Genomic DNA, 20029 nt, shown 5'->3' on the forward strand with positions numbered 1-20029 from the left:
TGGTTCAAACAAGAGGTGGAAAGAAATACTTTATTACCTTTATTGACGATTCTACTCGCTACTGTTATGTTTACTTACTTAGAAGTAAAGATGAAGCAGTAGAGAAGTTTGAACTTTATAAAAATGAAGTAGAAAATCAACTTAACAAAAAGATAAAAGCACTAAGAAGTGACAGAGGAGGAGAATATGAATCACCCTTTAAGGAATTATGTGCCAAAAATGGCATTATTCATCAAACGACAGCTCCATACACACCTCAACAAAATGGTGTAGCCGAGCGTAAAAACAGAACCTTAAAAGAGATGATGAATGCTTTGTTACTAAGTTCTGGTTTACCACAGAATTTGTGGGGGGAGGCTTTACTCACAGCAAATCATCTATTAAATAGATTGCCCCATAGAAAAACAGGAAAAATTCCATATGAAATATGGAAAGAAAGGAAACCTTCTTTTAAATTCACAAAAGTGTGGGGGTGTCTTGCAAAGGTACTAGTCCCTCTTCCTAAAAGAGTCAAGATAGGACCAAAGACAATAGATTGTGTATATATAAGACCTACTATGAATAGTGGTGCTTATAGATTTTTAGTACACAAATCAGATATATCAGATATTCATCCAAATACTGTTTTAGAATCAAGGGATGCTGAGTTCTTTGAACACATCTTTCCTTATAAACTAAATTTGGATAAATATTCTGAAATCAGAAAACATGATAGGGAAGAAGATATCCAAATTCCAGAAACATCTCAAAGAGATAGAATGGATGAAAAGGAGAATGAGACTGAACCTCGAAAAAGTAAAAGGATAAAGGTAGCTAAGACTTTTGGTCCTGATTTTCTCACCTATATGGTTGAAAATGAGCCTCAGACATTCACAGAAGCAATGGCTACCCCAGAAGCTCCATTCTGGAAAGAAGCTGTGAATAGTGAAATAGATTCTATTATGCAAAATCATACATGGGAAATTGTAGATCTTCCACCTGGATGTAAGCCTTTAGGCTCCAAATGGATTTTGAAGAAAAAATTAAAAACAGATGGATCTATTGACAAGTACAAAGCAAGACTTGTGGCAAAAGGTTTTCGACAACGAGAAGGATTGGACTATTTCGATACCTGCTCTCCGGTGAGTCGAATAACCTCTATAAGAATGTTAGTATCCTTAGCATCCTTATATAATTTGGAAATTCACCAGATGGATGTGAAAACTTCCTTTTTAAATGGACAATTAGAAGAAGAAATATGTATGAACCAACCTGAAGGGTTTGTGGTTCCTGGCCAAGAAAAGAAGAAAGTTTGTAGATTAGTGAAATCACTATATGGGTTGAAGCAGGCCCCAAAACAATGGCATGTTAAATTTGATAATACATTATTATCAAATGGATTCCAAATAAATGAATGTGACAAATGTGTCTATGTTAAGAACACAAATAAAGGGTGTGTTATTCTATGTTTATATGTAGATGACATGCTAATTATGGGAAATAACTTAGATGTCATCAACACTACTAAGAAAATGCTTTCTAAGAATTTCGATATGAAAGATTTAGGAAAAGCAGAAGTCATCTTGGGGATCAAACTTACTAAGACCAGTAAAGGGATAAGTTTATCTCAAACTCACTATGTGGAAAAAATATTAGAAAAATTTATTAAAAATGATCTGAAGACTGTAGTAACTCCATTAGACCCAAGTATTCATCTTATGAAGAATACTGGGAATGGAGTAAGACAATTAGAATACTCAAGGATTATAGGAAGCCTTATGTATTTAATGAATTGTACTAGACCAGACATAGCTCTTTCGGTTAGTAAACTAAGCAGATTTACTAGTAATCCAAGTAGTACTCACTGGGATGCCATAACAAGGTTGTTACGGTATTTAAGGTATACAAAGGATTATGAACTCCATTATACCAAGTACCCAGAAGTACTTGAAGGATATTGTGATGCAAATTGGATATCCGATACCGATGATACAAGATCAACCAGTGGTTATGTATTTACACTGGGAGGGGCTGCCATATCTTGGAAATCTTCTAAGCAAACTTGTATTGCTAGATCAACGATGGATTCAAAATTCATTGCCTTGGATAAAGCTGCAGAAGAAGCCGAGTGGCTTAGACAGTTTTTAGAAGATATACCAATATGGCCTAAGCCTGTGCCTGCAATCAAGATTCATTGTGACAATCAAGCTGCGATTGCTCAGACACATAGTAAAATGTATAATGGTAAGTCTCGACACATCCGTCGAAGACATAATACCGTGAAGCAATTACTCTCTGAAGGAGTTATTACAATAGATTATGTAAAATCTAAAGAAAACCTAGCTGATCCTTTCACTAAGGGACTGCCTAGAGATCTTGTAATTGCTTCATCAAGGGGAATGGGTTTACTGCCTAAAGGAAATGAGTAAAGGCATAATGAAACCCTACCTAGAAGACTGGAGATCCCACGATCTAGGTTCAAAGGGAAACTGAAGTTATATCCTGACTCGAACAAAACACTGGAAGAGAGTTTCTCTCTTTCCCATTCCTAGGATGAAATCAGTGTTGTCTGCAATGAAGAGGTTAAGCTTATAGCTTTTAATGTATCCGAAAAATTTAGAAATTTGTCTATAAGGAAGGTATAGCAGTGTACCTAAGTAGGAAACACCTATATGTGTGGGAATTGGTGTCGGTTCTATGAGAAGGTCGTATTAGGTTGACTTCTCTAATGCACACACGAAACTAGGAACGTTCATGACCTCAAAGAACACAACCGAGAACTTAAAACAAGTAAGGAATTAGCTGTGTGTTAATTATATTTGGCTTACAATTACCAGGACTCAGTTCAAGACTAACAGTTCACTGTTGTCCTTGTAAACCTGATAGTTATCACTAGGGAAGGTTCAAAGCTTTAAAGCCACCTTCATCCGATGCAGCGACACTCCGCGTAAGAACTACTATCTGTCAGCATTATAGCACAGTAAGGTCTGTCAGTTTGCTGTGATTTTCGAACATGTAATAATCATTCATGTGGGGGATTGTTGGAATCGGTACCTAGCTCAAAAGTAGTTGGACCAGTTTTTGGTTAATTTGATGTATCTATATTCGTTAGAATCTCGAACAAGACATCTCGTTGGATTCGTCTCGTCGAGCTCTTGAATTTAGACTCAAATTTTGTCCAAATCCGATTCCGTATGAGTGAATTATTAAAAAATTCGTTTGGTATGGGTACCATTAACTCAAAACCGGGATTTTGAGTTAATACCACATTTATGAAAGAGGAAATGGTTTATTTCCTTTTATAGAACCTTCCATATATTTATGGTATGTTCTTTAGAATAGAAAGGTGACTCACGTGGTTTGCACCACGCAAACCACGCACGCGCACGCGCGGCGTGGGCGAATGGGCGTTTAGGGCGCATTGGGCGCTTTTGAGGCGTCCGCACGCACTTTGCACTTTAGGATAGATCCGTTGATGATCTAACGGTGGGCGTTCAATGCGCGAGATCTTAATAGATCCGTTAAGATCTGACGGTCAACATGGCACCCGAAAACCAACAGACAAATATGACTGTTGGGAAGCATCCATTCTTTTCTAAGGCACCTGTCTGAAGTGTCACCAATACTTCTATAAATACCAAACAGAATCCAGCAAACAAAACACGAAAATTTTTAGCATTCAAAGTTAAGAGCATTTAGAGTTTAAGAAGTCAATTCATCTGTCGTTCTTACTGCTTGTTCTAAGTTCGCACGCTTTCAGAGAAACGAAGTACTCTCGTCGTCATACTGAAAGGTACAGCCGTTGTATCCTGGGAGACAAACATCTTACTGGTTCTAGTACTAATACCAGGGTGTTCACTGTCTTAAGGAAAGAGACAACTCAACTCGGCTTTTCTCTCTCTAACCTTTTTTTTATTAATCTTTGTTTGATTATACTGGTTTTACTTTTTAAGTTTTAGACATAAAAGTGTTATCTCTGAATTTATTTCAGAAAGACACAGGAAGGTATATCCTTGTTTTTATTAAAACAGGAAGACATAACCCTGGTTTTTCATAATACCAGAGAAACAACAGTTTAGGCTTAATTCTTGACCTTAACAAGCATAAGGAGTGGGCAATGGCGAAGAAAATCAATGCCACAACAACAGTAATAAGATTGGTTAAAAAAAAAACAACAGTAATAAGACTATGGAGCTAAGCAAAGCCACATGAATCAGGCTATAAACAAAACATATTGTACTTGCATACTCTAACCGAATGCCAAAACGATTAATTTCCCAAACCCTAGAACTGATAGCATCAAACCTGAAACTTTAAGATGATTATCACCAACATTTCATAAATAAAAAGAGAAAAAAAATATAGTTTACAAATATTTACAGTCTTGAGGTCAAAGTTTCAATTACCAACTTCTTCTATTATCATTATTTAATTGAATAAGATACATAATAATTTGGCCTCATTTGGTTCTACTAAACTATCTCTGACTCTATCACCTGAAAATCAGTAAAATACTTTCTTCTCCCACAAGAAAATCCACTCAGTAAAATTTCACTGAGTTTTGTTTTGCTATCAAAGAAATAAAAGAATTCAATGAAAATAAAAGAATTCCATGGAAATAAAAGGATTCTATATAATATATTTTGTAGAAATAATAGTTCTTTCGTTTGGTTGTCATTTGTTAATTCTTAGAATTACCTAATTTGGTTATTTGGTTGACAACTAACTTCCACGAATATGATAATCATATGTTTAAGAATTTTAATATTGGGTATAATTAAGTATCTTTGTTTGCCCCATATGTTGTTAAAATGTCATTTTTACCCTAATGCTGTAAAATTGCCTTTTTTTACTCTTATGCACGCTTATGCTACCAAATGACATTGTTACTCTTACGTTGCTAAAATGACACTTTTACACTTACGCAAAATGACATTTTTACTTTTATAATGTGTAACTGACATTTCTACCCCTGTTTTCAAAATGACATTTTTACCTCAAAATAACACCATTTTAATAAAATAAGGGTAAGAATGTCATCTGAACCATATAAGGGTAAAAATGTCATTTGCCAACATATAGTAAAAATAATTTGTGTTAATATTGATGGGTAAAACTTAAAAGTGTCATTTTGAAATAAAAAAACAAAACAAATTTAAGAAATAAAGAAACAAAATAAATTTCAATGGTCAAAAAAAGAAATTGAAATCTCTCTCTCCCCCAATAGAATAGTAACTAATTTAAGAGAAAAGTAATACAAAAAATAATAACTAATAAAAATCTCTCTCTCTCTCTCTCAATAAAATATAACAATAAATCTCATAACATTCGATTGACACAAGTGTCTGTGCCGTAGGGCACGGGATATACGCTAGTATATATTATAGAAAGAAAAATAAATGTTAGGTTTCAAATATCTAAATGTATTAAAAATTATTTCTATATTCTATGACTTCTTCAAGAAAAATTATTTCTTTTTTCTATGACTTCTTCTAGAAAAATTTTCCGGCGTACAATTTTAATTTTAATTATAAAAGTACGATTTTATAGGGTATACAAATTTAAAGGGAAACAAAACACTTCTTATTCTTCTTCATTTCCGACCAGTAAGTCCGGCCACCAGCACCAACTTCGGCCACCTCTACCAACTCCGAGCATCATCATCATAATTTTGACCTGTATTGTTCATCGTCTCCTTCCACCACCACGACTTTCATTTATCTTCTTTTTTTCTCTGTCCTCCTCCATCTCTTTCCTCACCGGAAAATCGATTTGGTGTGGAGAGAATTCCCAAACCAGATGGGCTTCTAGTTTTTGGGATCTCAATACCAGTCACTTCTGAAAACATCGTACTGGTTTTTGGGGTTTGGTAATGAGTTCCTCTTTCTCTCTCTCCCGCTCTCATACGGAGAAGAATACATTCTACTTTCTTCAATTTCTATAGAAAACCCTAGCTTACGAAATTAATAAGAAATTTCACTTCCCAGTAGATTCTTACCCACTAAAGATGGAAGTTTTAGTTCAGAAACTAATTAACATCATGACTAAAATTTCCAAGATCTCTAACTAAATATGTGAAGTTAAGAAACAATAATCAAATTTATCGAGGAGATGGAAGCTTTTAATCCCCATGTTTGAAGAGATCAAAGATAGCAAAGAACCATCGTTCTATTTAATGTTAAAGCCCTTATTCCATTGAAATTACTCCTCAATCGGCTAAGGATCTTCTCTTATTTGGAAGTCCACCGAGCAAGATTTATCTGGTGCCTATTTTATTTCTATGTAGTTCTTTTTTGTTACAAAGAAACTAGATTAATATATGAGAGTGTTACTAGAATAGTTCAACAAAAAAAAAAGTGTTACTAGAATATTTGTGCAGAAGGAAAGGTGGGACTATAGTCCAAGTAACTTTACAATTATTTGAACGAGCCCATTTTGCTAAATTATCAGCTGAATCATCTCCTTGGCAAGGAATATGCGAGAATGTAACACAATAGAGTTGCGATAGAAGTTTCCCGATTGTCTTGATGTGGACCTTCGACTGCCAGTCAATCTCGTTCCTAGAGTTTTGTAGATGATTGATGAGTGCTAGGTTGTCACTTTCCACATGTAAGCCCATTCGATACCCATAAGAATAGCTTGAATTTCACATTCTCCTCAATTCTAGATCGGATGAATTCGGCCTTCCCGTTGATGAATTTAGCTTTGTGGTTATGAATAATGAAACTTATTCCCGCAACTTCATGAGGTCTCGTAAATGAAACATCAATATTCACTTTTACGTATGGATGAATCGGGGCAGCCAATTTAATCACTTTACCTGGAGTGGATGTAGACGATCTAATTGGCCTTTACTTGGGGGAACATTAAAATCCGATTGATAACCTGCATAGGAGTATAGTCAGTGTGCTGAAGCATCGTTCACATCTAGATTTCCATAGGGTCCAAAGAATAGTGGCATAAAGTGTGTCTAGTTTATTGTCACAATAAAACGAATTGTTCCAAGAGGCTATCCATTCATGTAAGGATAAAATGTTTTGCGAATATAAATTGAAATAGAACCAAATATGCCTAGGAAAGTGTAGTGAAGTAAAACATGATCTTGTTTTTCAATTTCATTATAGTAAGGACAAGTCAATATATGTCCAACATATTTTCCTATTCGATTACGAACTGGTAGACTATTATTACAACACTACTAAATAAAAAAGTGATTCTCGGAATAGTATAGATTTTCCAAATAAAGATCCAATTGATATTTATATGGTTATCCTGGGTGATGTTATCCGAGAGTTGATGATACAAACTGACAGTGTAGTTGTCTGATTTTGTGAGAGTCCACTTAATACTATCTCGACCTTCTTCAATAATAGGAATAGTTTTTATGAGATTATGAGTAGTGGAATCAAACATGGAAGAGAGTGAAGAGTCAGTCCATTGACCATTCTGAATCAATTCAAAAATCTTAGTTAACGGGGAGTTATGGGTGTTGCCAATTGGATGTGGTTGAGTTAGAATCCAATAGTCACTTTAAATATTAATCTGAGAACCATTGTGAACTTCCCACATAGAGTAAGGTTTTACTTTACCGATTTGCTTCAATATGACTTTCCAAACCCAGGATGGTTCCTTCTTTGCTGGCCCATGAGTATTACTGGTATGAAAGTATTTAGATTTCAAAAGTTAGGCCCAGATTCGGTTCAGCTTGAAGTCACCAAGCTAATTTACTCAGAAGAGCCTGATTGTCCATATAAGGATCTCTGAGTCCTTATCCCTCGAGCTTCTTAGGTTGACAAATTGAAGACCAAACCACTGTGCATAAACGTTTGGATTTTCCTCACTAGAAAGACCTTTGGGATGTCTTTATTGTATTGCATACACCTTTTGGGATGGAGAAGCATTGCATTTGGTATCGGGAACGACCGCGGCGATTGTCGAGTTAACCACCGTACGACCAGCTTGTGACAGAAAATTATTCTGCCACTTAGATAACTTGGCTTGAATTTGCTCAAGAAGAGAATTCAAGACTTTCGTTTTATTGGCCCCAGTGAAGAGTTGAGCCCCAAGGTATTTCTCAGAGATAGATGCATTTCAAACCTTGAGGTTTCTAATAATCGTACGCTTCAATTTGGGGTGTGAGTTACGAGAAATGAAAATGCTAGACTTAGAATAATTTATCATCTGACTTGACGAGTGACAGAAAGTGTGAAGGATATGCTTTAGGTTATGAATGATTTATATGTAGTTTACAATCCTTTGAAAGCACTTTATTATAGCTTGTTTTTAATGTTATTGTCTGGTTTTGTGAAACTTGATTTGATTGGTCTTGGATTGATTTGTGTGTTGGGGATGGTGATGGTGACCGGTGTTGGTGGCCGGAATTGGTTTCAAAAATGAGGAAGAAGAAGAAGATTTTTGTTTCCCTATAAAATTTTATACTATGAAAAATCTTACCAAATTCACAATTTCCTTTTAAAATTTTGTACCTTAGGAAATTATCTTGGTTTCCCATAAGCGTCCGCCTAAACTTTTGGCGCAAAGGCTAATATTTTGGCGCAAAATGAAAAAATTTTGGTCCAATTTTTCTTCGCCTAAACTTAATCAATATTAGCTACCATTTTCGCTTTAGACTTTTCGTAGCAATTGCCTACCAATTCCTATGACTAACAAAACATTGGCCCAAAGACACTTCCAAATTTTTGAATCTTTTGTGTGTGAGACGCGCATGACACGACCCATGTGTAGCAAGTGCACACAAAGTTTGTATTTTTTTTTGATGAAATCACAAAGTTTGTATTTGTGGATTGACATTTACTACAACCAAAAATATTCATAGCAAATGATGACTAGTAGCTACGACACTCGTACTTCGTAAAAAAAGGGGCGTAGCTAAAGTCCATGTGTTTTGTAATGGATTGAGTTGATTTGATTTTCCATTTAGTTCTTCTTCGTGGAATTTCTCTTGTGATGAAAAATTATCAAACTTTACTGAAAAATTGGAGGGATTGAGAAGAAGCCCAAATGAGGACCATGACCACTATATATGTTCCCTATTTTTAACTTGGTCCCTCATCAAATTAGAAATCACCTAATAGTCTTTACACATTTACTCCATAACACTTTCATAACTTGTACCTATACTTTACATATGTGAGTCCTCATATGCGATCTAGCAACCAAGAATATAATGTCTAGGTCTTCTCCATTCATTGCCAATTGGTTTTGAGTGGGATGACAACAAATTTAACATGGTATCAGAGCTAGTCCCACATGCGATCTAGCAACCAAGAATATAATGTCTAGGTCTTCTCCATTCATTGCCAATTGGTTTTGAGTGGGATGACAACAAATTTAACATGGTATCAGAGCTAGTCCCACAAGTGATAGGCTAAAAAAGCCCACGTGTTCTGCGTCAACTGAAAAGAAAAACAAAGATACGTTCCTCTAAGAATTGATACTGGGACCTCTAGGATTTTGGAGTTAGTGTAAACACTTTCCACCACTTTGGCAAGTAAGTGTTTGACTTAGACTTGTATTGCTAAGAGTATGTAGTTTTGCAAATAACTTTTAATTTATATTAGAAATATCTCAATTACTACAACAAGTGCTCGGGTACAATCTCAAACTATCCTACAATATATAATCTTATCTTGTTATGATATTTGAATTTTTTTTTATCAATTACTACAATAAGTGCTCCAGTACAAAAATTTTTTTCAACTTCATCATGGCCAAATTGGTTGGCAAAAAAATCTAGAAAAATTCCAAAACACCTCTTTGTAATTACTTTCTAAGTAATTGGTGGTTTCTCCTAATATGATTACTATTTTGTTTATTATTACCATGTTTTTTTTTGTGTGCTCCAGTTTATGTATTTATAGAATAACTTAGTGTAGTACATCGGTAGGTGGAAAGAATAAAATGACTTTATGGACATAGGAAAAATGTGAGCCAATTGAAAATATCGTCATTAGTTTCATAGTACATAGGTAGGTGGAAAGAAAAGTTTATAAGTATAGAAACATTTCCACTTGGATTTAACACATTTGGTCTCCTGCTCTCTACTTGAGGCCGCACAGTACCTACTAGGTCTTTTAAAGATAGAAAGAGATCCTAGTTCCACAAAAAAGGGTATGTAGCCTTCACTTTCTTCTCCTTCTTTCCTTCATTTCTCGTTCTTGCTATTTTCTTTGGTTAATTACTAGTAGTTGCTTTCTTTCTGTCCTCTTTGCTCTCTCCATATATTATATCTGGTGGTGAATGTTGTTATGTTTTGGGGTTTATGGAGTATACAACAACAAAATATATGATTATTTTTATATAACGACATTATTATTTATACAAAAAGAATAATAAACCAAGGACGTTATATTATTTCTAAATAGAAAATGATTGGACATTATTTCTGAATAGATCATCATTGTATTGAATGGACTAAAAATAAATAAATCTTTTTATGGATACCAACAATGTAGGCGAGTGCGTCTCAGAATACAATGGCATACCTTTCTAATCAAAAGTACTTCTAATCGAGAATTAAATAAACTTGTAGTGAATATTATGAACTTTGAAAGTGATGTAATATCTCTGATTTTTCTCTAAAAGATCTTGAATTCGTTTATACATTTTTACACTTAATTATGAAGGTATGTACAAGGACAAAGTGGCTATGAGTGAGTATGTGAGAATAGTCGTGCAGGGGAGAAAGGTGATCTAGTAACCAAGAATATAATATGTAGATCTCTCAACTCGTTACTAATTGGTTTAGAGTTGGATGACTACAAATGTAACATGGTACAAGAGCTAAGCCCTCATGTGATATGTTTAAAAACCAAACGTGTTTTACGTCACCCAAAACGACAAAATTATGTGTTAGACTTCAAGAAAGCCACAGGTAAAGGAGCGAGTGAGACTACTCCCACATAGGAAAAAGGTGATTAGTAATGAATAATATAATGTGTATAGGATCTCTACTCCCATTGCCAATTGATTTTGAGTTGGATGATAACAAACTTAACGAGTAGTCACTGTTTCGAATTTATGACTATTGAGGAAGGAACACTAGTTCAGTTGCAATTGCAACGTTACTATACGGATTCTAACAGATTACCCCAAAGTCCAAATCTCCGTTTACTCAAGCTGTCAGGTTCTTCCTTATCCACATTGACATTCCTTCTCATCCTAGTCATTGGATTGCATCAATTCTAATGGCCTATTACGGTCGTCTTGTTGAGCCTCTGAATTTAGAATCGAGAATTGCTCAAGTTCGATTTTAGATGATAAGGAATTCTCGTTTGAAGTTTGTTGGTTAAAATAGGGACTAAAATGTAAGATGTAAAGTTAGATTAAGGATCGTTTTGCATTAAGGTAACGTTCAAATCTGACGGCTCAGATCACACACAAACGAAATAATCCGAACGACTATTCAATTTAATGGGCAAAGGGGGTGTAAAACTCTTTTATTTTTCAGCTCAGTGATATTATTCGGGCAAGAGACAGATCCAAAATTTTGCGTTCCCTCTACAAATTTCCTGAAATCGTTGGGTAAAGGTGGTGTTTTGTGAGGAAAAAGAACGTCTGCTGCGATCTACACCCTTGGACCTTCAACGAATTGCAGGAAAAAACACAAGCCCTTGGATTTGTATCTTATTCGAATTATATCCCACTATCCCCAAGCTTAAAAACAAGAGTATCACACCTACTTTGTCCACCAATTAAATTGAACAGCCGTTAAAGGATTATTTAGTTGGGAAATTTGGTCAAAACTCTTTATAAATTTTTTGTTGTGGTGAAAAATGATTAGTCAATTTTTAACAACTTTGCAACACTTTGTGACAACTTTGCAACAACATGCGACAGTTTTGCAATAGCTTTGCAATTCCTTGCAACAACTCTCGAATTCAAAGTCGAAGGAGAGGCGACATAGAACTGTTATATTATTTAGGAAAATAAATTGTCTTACGTAATGGACTTTATATCCCAAAACTATCATATGAAGTGGTTTATATAAGTTATAGATTCGGACGATTAAATCTAAGTCGAAAAAACTTGGTCTAACGGTTTATCGAAAATAGTTATGAACTACTAAAACTTTTTTCTTATATTTCTGGCTAGACTTTAATTTTTGCCTCAAATACAGACTTTTCAATCCGTTTTAAAACTAGAAGTTCATTTTTTGTTTTTATTACAAACTTTTAAATCTATCATGGTAAAATTTCTAAAAGACTTAATTGATAAAGATTTAATCAATGGAGTAGAATTTCTACAAAAAAAATACAATTTCAAAATTTTTAGGTAATTTTGAAAACAACCAAAGAATGTTTCAGTCATTAAAATCAAGAGAGGGAAAATGGAAAGTGGTTGCAAAAACTTCCCGTTTCCTCCATCCCACGTTTTTCTCTTCACCATCTAAAAAAATACCAATTTTTTTCATCTTCAAGTTATAGTTTTCATGAAGAAGAAGAAGTTCTAGTGGAAGAAGTTTACTACACTTGGAGGAATTGCAACGTACAAGGTTAGAACAGCGGACACGACAATTTTGGGCTCTTAATGGCGACCGAAATTCAAAAGCCTTTCATATAGCCATCTCCAACCGTAGAAGAAAAAATCATATTCAAATGTTGATGGACAGTGAGGGGAATAGGATCACTAATGAACAACACATAGCCGAAAATCTAGTGGCTCACTTTCAGAACTTATTCTCGGCGGAACAAACTACAATTCCTCCACTAGAACTCATGGCCGAATATAAGAGGGTATCAGTCGATAATCAACAAGAATTGTTCTCAATACCAACAGAAGAAGAAATAAAATCGGTGGTTTTCAATATGGGGCCTCTAAAAAGTCCGGGCCCAGATGGCTTCCCGTGCTTGTTTTATCAAGAAAGCTGGAATATTATTGGACCAGAAATCATCAAATTTATTCAGGCAACATTCAGAACAGGTCAATTCTCAGCTGATATTAATGCAACGACTCTAGTTTTGATACCCAAATCCGATCATCCAACGAATGCCGCTGATTATCGACCAATTGCATTATGCAATACCCTCTACAAGTTCATCACAAAGATCATAGCCAATAAATTGAGGCCTTTCTTGGAAGATTGCATTAGTTGGAACCAAAATGCGTTTGTGCCAAACAGGCAAATAGTGGATAATATAGTAATTGTACAGGAATCAATTCATTCTATGAAACGGTCAAAGGCTAAAGTCGGGGCTTTCCTACTGAAATTAGATATGGCTAAAGCCTATGATCGAGTAGAGTGGAATTTTCTCAAACAGGTACTAAGTGCAATTGGTATTTCAGGTACACTTCTCGACCTTATCATGCATTGTGTCTCAACCCCAACTTTCAGTGTTCTAGTAAACGGCAAACAATATGGATCTTTCGCTTCTACAAGAGGTCTGAGACAAGGTTGTCCGTTGTCACCTTATCTATTCATACTCATCTCTCAAGCTCTGTCCCTATTAATTGGAAAATTTGAAAGAGACGCACTCTTTGAAGGATACAGAATCAACCGAAAGGCACCAAAGGTCTCACATTTACTATTCGCAGATGATTTGATCATTATGGGGGAGGCATCGCTGAAAAATCTAAGGAGCTTACAAGTGTTGATGGATCATTATATGGCTTTCTCGGGTCAAAAGGTAAATTTCTCAAAATCTTCAATCCTATTTAGTTCAGGGGTCCCAATGGACCTAGGGAATTTTTTCGTTAATGAACTCCAAGCACCTTACATGAGGGAGTCGGATAAATATCTGGGAGACCTAATCCTTAAACCAAAATCAAGAATCCAAACATTCCAGTTCCTGGTCGATAAATTCAAAAAAAAGTTGGCGGCATGGAAACGTAAATTCATATCTCAGGCTGGAAGAACAACCTTGATTAAGTCGGCTCTCAGCCCCATCAGTACGTATTTTATGAGTCTCTCTCTTTTACCAAAGGGGATAATCAGTAGACTGGAGCAAATACAGAGGAATTTTTGGTGGAATCATGAGGAAGATGAACGGAAAATTCACTTCCTCCCTTGGCCAATAATTCAAGGTCCGAAAGAACTTGGGGGTCTGGGCATCAGGCCTTTGGAGAAGGTTAATAAGTCTCTGGTGGCCAAACAGGCCTGGAGACTTATTACCCAACCTAATTCTACTTGGGCTCAAATCATTATTGCTAAGTATTACAAGTCTAATTCTTTCTGGAATGAAGAAAAAAAAGCAAGTGCTACCCCTCTATGGAATGCCATGATTGAGATCAAAGATGTCCTAAAGAACCAGTGTTGTTGGAAAGTGGGTGATGGCTCATCGATCATCATTGCCTCTGACCCATGGATTCCGGAACTTCCCAACTTCAAACCAATTTGCAAAGAGCCCCTGCCATCAAATATTACAAGAGTATCAGATCTTATTAATCAAGAAACATTCACTTGGAAATTGGATACACTTACAACATGGTTTGAGAATAGTACTGTCGAAGCAATTTTGAATATTCCATTATCGACAGTGTGTGTTATAGATAGGCTAATTTGGATGCCTACGTTGTCTGGTGCGTTTACCCCAAAGTCATTCTTCAAGGACATATCATCGACCCACAGAAATCCTAGAGTTAATTCGGAATTTCCATGGTTTAAATTTTGGAAGTTAACAGACATCCAACCAAGGGTATTACAATTTATATGGAGATTACTGAACGGAGGATTACCTGTGTTATCAAATATTGCGAGGGGGAATGGCCAAATTTCGACAACTTGCAAACTTTGTCAAAATGAACCGGAAACCACTTTGCATTTGTTTAATTCTTGTCCAATCTTCACAGAACTATGGAGTAAGGCTCAATCATTCATGGAATGCAACAAAGAAGATAATCCAGAGTTACTAATCAAAAAATTAATAGTCAATTATAAAGAAGACAGATTCAAAGTGAGGTTTGTTGTTTACCTTCTTTGGTTCCTCTGGAAAGAAAGGAACAACTTCATTTTCAATGGAGAGGATATAAATATTAATCGAATACTCTATTTAGCCAAGAAGGTAGCTACATCATCGGAGGGAAGTGATTTAAATATGTCAAATGAGAAGGATTGTTGGATCCCGCCGCCCCCAAACACGATCAAGGCCAACTTTGATGGAACCTTTAACAATAATGGAGCTTCTGTTGGGGTGGTGATTAGAAACTCTAACGGAGAGATTGTTTTTCAAGAAGGAAGAAGAATCAAAGCACAATCGGCATTGATCAGTGAGGCTGAAGCTCTCCGGTTTGCTTGTCAAAAAATTTTGGAGTTAGGGTTTCAAAGAGTATTAATAGAAGGAGATAACCAGGTCGTCATTTCGGCAATATCGGACGGACAGGATTCGATCCCGTGGCGAATTCATTCGCTCATCTCGGAATCAAAACAGCTGGTGGATGGGTTGCCAACAGTTGGCTTCCAACGAGTTCCAAGGACGGCAAACGTGGCAGCGCATGAAGTCGCCCACGCGGCACTTTATTAGTAATTCATTTTGCAGTCCGGTCCATAATTGTAACCATTGTTTCGGTAATAGTCCATGTTTTAACTTCAAGATGTTTTCATCAATTTTCTATTTAATGAAGTTAATCCATTTCCAAAAAAAAATACATACTTTAAATTCTCTTAAAATCAGAACTTAATAAAACAAAAGGAACTCACCATGCATTAGAAGTCAGGGTTCGAACGATCTTTAAGTTATTAATCTATGAATCAAACTAAACTGACATAGTAATAGAATTGTGAGAAAAAAAATGGTTATATAATAAAGAAAAAGAGGTTGATTACCCCATAAATGTAGGGGGTAATGCTATAATAATTAAGTCATTAGGGAAATGCTATAATAATAATTATAAATGGTTATTATAATTAAGCTATAATAATTAAGGTCTCCCTATATGAAATTAGGGAAAGGAATGCTATAAGTCATACAGGTAAAAGAACGATCAGATAAAAGTCCAACTTTGAAAAACTTTGAAATTTTTTTGTCTTTTAATACGAACGAGTCATTGAGTCAAGAATTTTTTTCATTGTAATATTCCCCATGGAATTATGTTAGTTTATCTACGGCAAAGAATAAGAGAGAATATTCTTCAATTTGTGGGTTATACCGAAGAAGGAATTGAAAAGTTTGTTATATGAAAATAAATGTCATAAAATCTGTAATTCTCCTTAAGATATAACAGAAATAGAGAAACGTCAAGAAGACATAAGAAGAGGGAAATCAAGCAATACCTCCAAAACTGAACGACACAAGAAGCTAAAACTTTTGTTGGTAATGTTTCTTGTAGCTGGAAACTATAAAAATTATATCCACTGGTCATGATATGATGGAAAAATTGATTTTTTGAATATAATACATGCAGTGGATATCTAAGCAAGAAGGAACTCACTTAATGACATTGAGTAATGAGTAAAAACTCAAAGAGATTTATGTTCTCTTTCCGATCTTTTAGATAACAGATTAACAGACATTACTTATTAGAAATATAAAAAGATTCTTTTATATTATCTTATATTATTTTTCATATTTATCAGGTAACTCAAATTAGTGACACGAACACTTGAAAGAACCACATAAGGAAGAAGAACAACATGAGAACCATGATAATTTGAGTAACAGATAGTGTTCACATATCTGAGAAGATTCTAAAAGCTTGTCATAAACTGATGATATGTAGAAAATAATTGGATCTCAGATACAGAGTCTAACAGTGGACTTGATAAACGACAAGTACTTTATACAACGAAAAACATCTATGTGCAGATGTGTATAGCTAGATACCCTTCTAAAAAATTCTCCCTTTCTACTTTATCTTGTAAAGAGAATAAGCTCTCTACTAATAGACCTTCATACTGATACTAGTGGTGGTGAAACAAAAAAAGAAAAAGAAACCGAACGAAACAACAAAAGGAACTTCACTACTACTTCCAAGTTAAAGTGTTTTCTTTTGTTCGTGTACGACTAAACACAGTTTTTCTTTGATATATTCAATTAGCTATATATCTATGTGGTATTTACCCTAGACTTTTTTGGTGGTTGCTGGACTTAGAGGATAATTATAAAATCCAAAATTTGAGGGGTAATAAGAAATTAGGTCCAAAGCTGATTAATATTGTAAAAAAAATTTATTTTGCAAATATACAATTTTACCCTCAAAATGGAATTTTCTGCCCAAATCAACGTTAAAAAACATTTCTGGAAGTTTCTGAACAAATCTTAGTTTGCTCCAAATAATTTTGTAAATTTCTGAACAAATTCATTTTTGCTCAAAATTGTTTTGCAAAAATGTTTCGCATTTTGTCTTTTGTTTGACATACACAAACTGACACTAACATTTTGGCTAAAGCATTTTCCGATTTGTCGTGTGAAGAAATAAATAGTTTCCGTATTTTTTGTTTTGCTTTTGACATAATTATTTAAACTAAAACATTTTTTTTATTTCTCTTTTGCAAAAATTAAAATGTTAGTACATATTATTCTTTGCATTTGACTCACCCATTAAGGGACAAATACTTTAGCTAATACATTATATATGTTGTCAACATTTTATAACAAGTTATGACATTATTACACATGTTGCCAACATTTTATAACAACACAATTATATATGTTCTCGCTAATTTATAACAACATATTTATATATGTTGTCAACACATGAGGGTAAAAACGGAATGATGAAAAAATATGGTTGTATTGTTAACAACATAATTATATATGCGTCACCATTTTAAAAAGTGTCCACAAAATGAGTTTTTTTTCATTAGTATTTTTGAGTGGTTTCTTTTTTCCTATTAGAGCCTAGATTTTAGGATTTTAGTGCATTATCAGTCATCGGATTTTCCTCACGAGCTTTTTAACCTACAGTTCCGTATCCAAAATTCTCTTCTACTTGGCATGATTTTGTCTCACAATTCATGCCCAAAACTAGTAATCTCCTAGAATGGGAATATCTCACTCATTCCACTCAAAGACATCTTATATTTACTGTCACTTCCCACGCTCCCTTAATCATGATTTTTTTGAGCAAACTGCAATATATTACTAGTAAATTGGATTACATGAAGAGTCATTGCAGCTAGGTAACACTTGCTCATTTGACTATGATCTCGATGCTATATGCAATCTAGACTATTTTGCAAGTTTGTCTGCCTTACTATTTGCAGACCGATTAATATATTTAAACCTTACATATTCAAAAGTATCACATAGATTCGTAATAGATCTCAAAATATGACTTGAAGTCCAGTGAGGATGACGCCCACTTTTTATATTTCCATGATATTCAATGATATTCTTCAGAGTCACCACAAAAGAGGACCTTCATATGTCCTCTAGCCATGGCCCACCTCACAGCAAACAGGAGGGCCATTGCTTCCCCTTCGTCTATGGATCGGCATGTGACTGGCTTCGATTCCCCGGCAAGGTTGGTACCTGAGTTGAGATCAACAATGAAAGCAATTCCAGCTTCCTCAGTAATTCTTATAAAAGAAGTATCAAATTTAATAGTAAGAGAATCCGTAGGAGCATTTGTGTCTGTTGAGTATATAAAGTGTAGAGTGTTTGATTTGTTTCTTTTTGTTATTGATTGTCCTTAATCATGATTTTATAATTAGGAAAATACTATATGACCCAAAGATGGACAGAGAAAATAAAATTTTCTTATCAGCCGTTTGGGATCATGTGTTGTCAGGCAGAGTAACATTATTTTTATGGCTTTAATACATTAATTTCAAATTGATCTAAAGCTTCACTCACAGTCATAACTTGTAGTTTTATTCGTGTCACAGTGACACGGGCTGCATGTTGGTGTGTATATTTTTTTTTGGAAATTGGTGTGTATATATTATATACACATTACAATATTTTTTTTGTAACAATATACAAATAAAATAACTCGACACTTTTTGTGATGCTCGTGGTCATCAATTCGATGTACACACCATGTAGCAGAAAAGCATAAAGTAAGGTGGATTAGGAGTCCGTAATATGGAATTAGTAAATAAAGCTCCTGTGAGGAAACTTGTTCGGAGGTTTCATAATGAACCTACTGCACTTTGGGTAAGACTTCTGAAGGCAAAATATCTCAAACAAAATAGTTTTTGGACCCATATTAAAACTTCAGCAACAGTTACTTGGAAGAGCATGTCAGAAGTAAGAGATTCAATGGCAAGTGGGTTGTGTTATACAGTTGGGGATGCAAATCTATTAATATATGGGAGGACCCATGGGTAGCTACATTGCGAGGTTTTAAACCTAGTAAATCTGAGAATCCATGCAACACAACAAATATTAGAATGGCATGTGAATTGATAGACGGTGAACATCGGTGGAGGGAGAACTTAATTCGATCATTATTTGAGGATATTTCGGCACGGGAGATATTCAAAATTCAATTAGGAAGATCTCACTTGCAGGATAAAATTATATGGATCCATTTAGAGAAAGGGAAATTTACATCGAAATCATTATACCAGTGTTTAGAAACAATCGCCCATCAGAATTGGATACAAATGAAGATCTTGAATTTGTCAAGTGGAGCAGATTTTGGAAGAAATTGCATGTAGTGCCGAGGGTTCACTATTTTATTTGGCGATTGTTCCAAAATCAACTCTCGACGAAGGTCCAGGCACTCCGATTCATCCATGGTGTCCCAAAGTTATTTCCATCATGTGAAGTAGAGGAAGAAGACACTGAACATCATCTATTCGGAAAGTGCCAATTTACAAAACAAGTATGGTTCAAATCCTCTCTTGGTATGCGTCTTGATAATGATATTTCAATCAAGAAAATTTTAGTAGACTGGGTACAAAATCACATCGATGGTGAAGGTACGAAACTAGGAATATATATTATGTGGTCTATCTGGAAAGCAAGGAATAAGAAGGTTTTCGAAAACAACGCTCCAGTATTGATCAGATTATTCTTGAAGCGAGATCATTGTATGACGCTTTTGAGAAACAAGAAACTATCCGAGACGATGCAAACAAAAATGTACAAACCTCCTGGAAACCTCTGAACGATGAGACAATGAAAATAAATGTTGATGGGTCATA

General features: G+C 34.9%; 1 protein-coding gene across 2 annotated transcripts in view; it reads left to right on the forward strand.

Moving 5' to 3' along the window:
• The first annotated feature begins 9881 nt into the window (after positions 1-9881).
• The window catches only part of LOC147531793 (beta-amyrin synthase 1-like), a 35868-nt gene continuing 25720 nt past the window's right edge, over positions 9882-20029 (forward strand). The window contains exons 1-2 of one of the 2 annotated variants that reach the window (XM_086650916.1): positions 9958-10110; positions 16511-18481. The gene's annotated coding sequence lies outside the window, so the exon portion shown is untranslated. Of the gene's footprint in view, positions 10111-16510; positions 18482-20029 lie in introns of both variants that reach the window. The other variant, XM_086650915.1, reaches the window with a different exon arrangement.

This window comes from Eschscholzia californica, unplaced genomic scaffold (assembly GCF_041429995.1).
Source record: "Eschscholzia californica isolate CP2 unplaced genomic scaffold, dmEscCali1.0.p SCAF_6, whole genome shotgun sequence".
Lineage (NCBI taxonomy): Eukaryota > Viridiplantae > Streptophyta > Magnoliopsida > Ranunculales > Papaveraceae > Eschscholzia > Eschscholzia californica.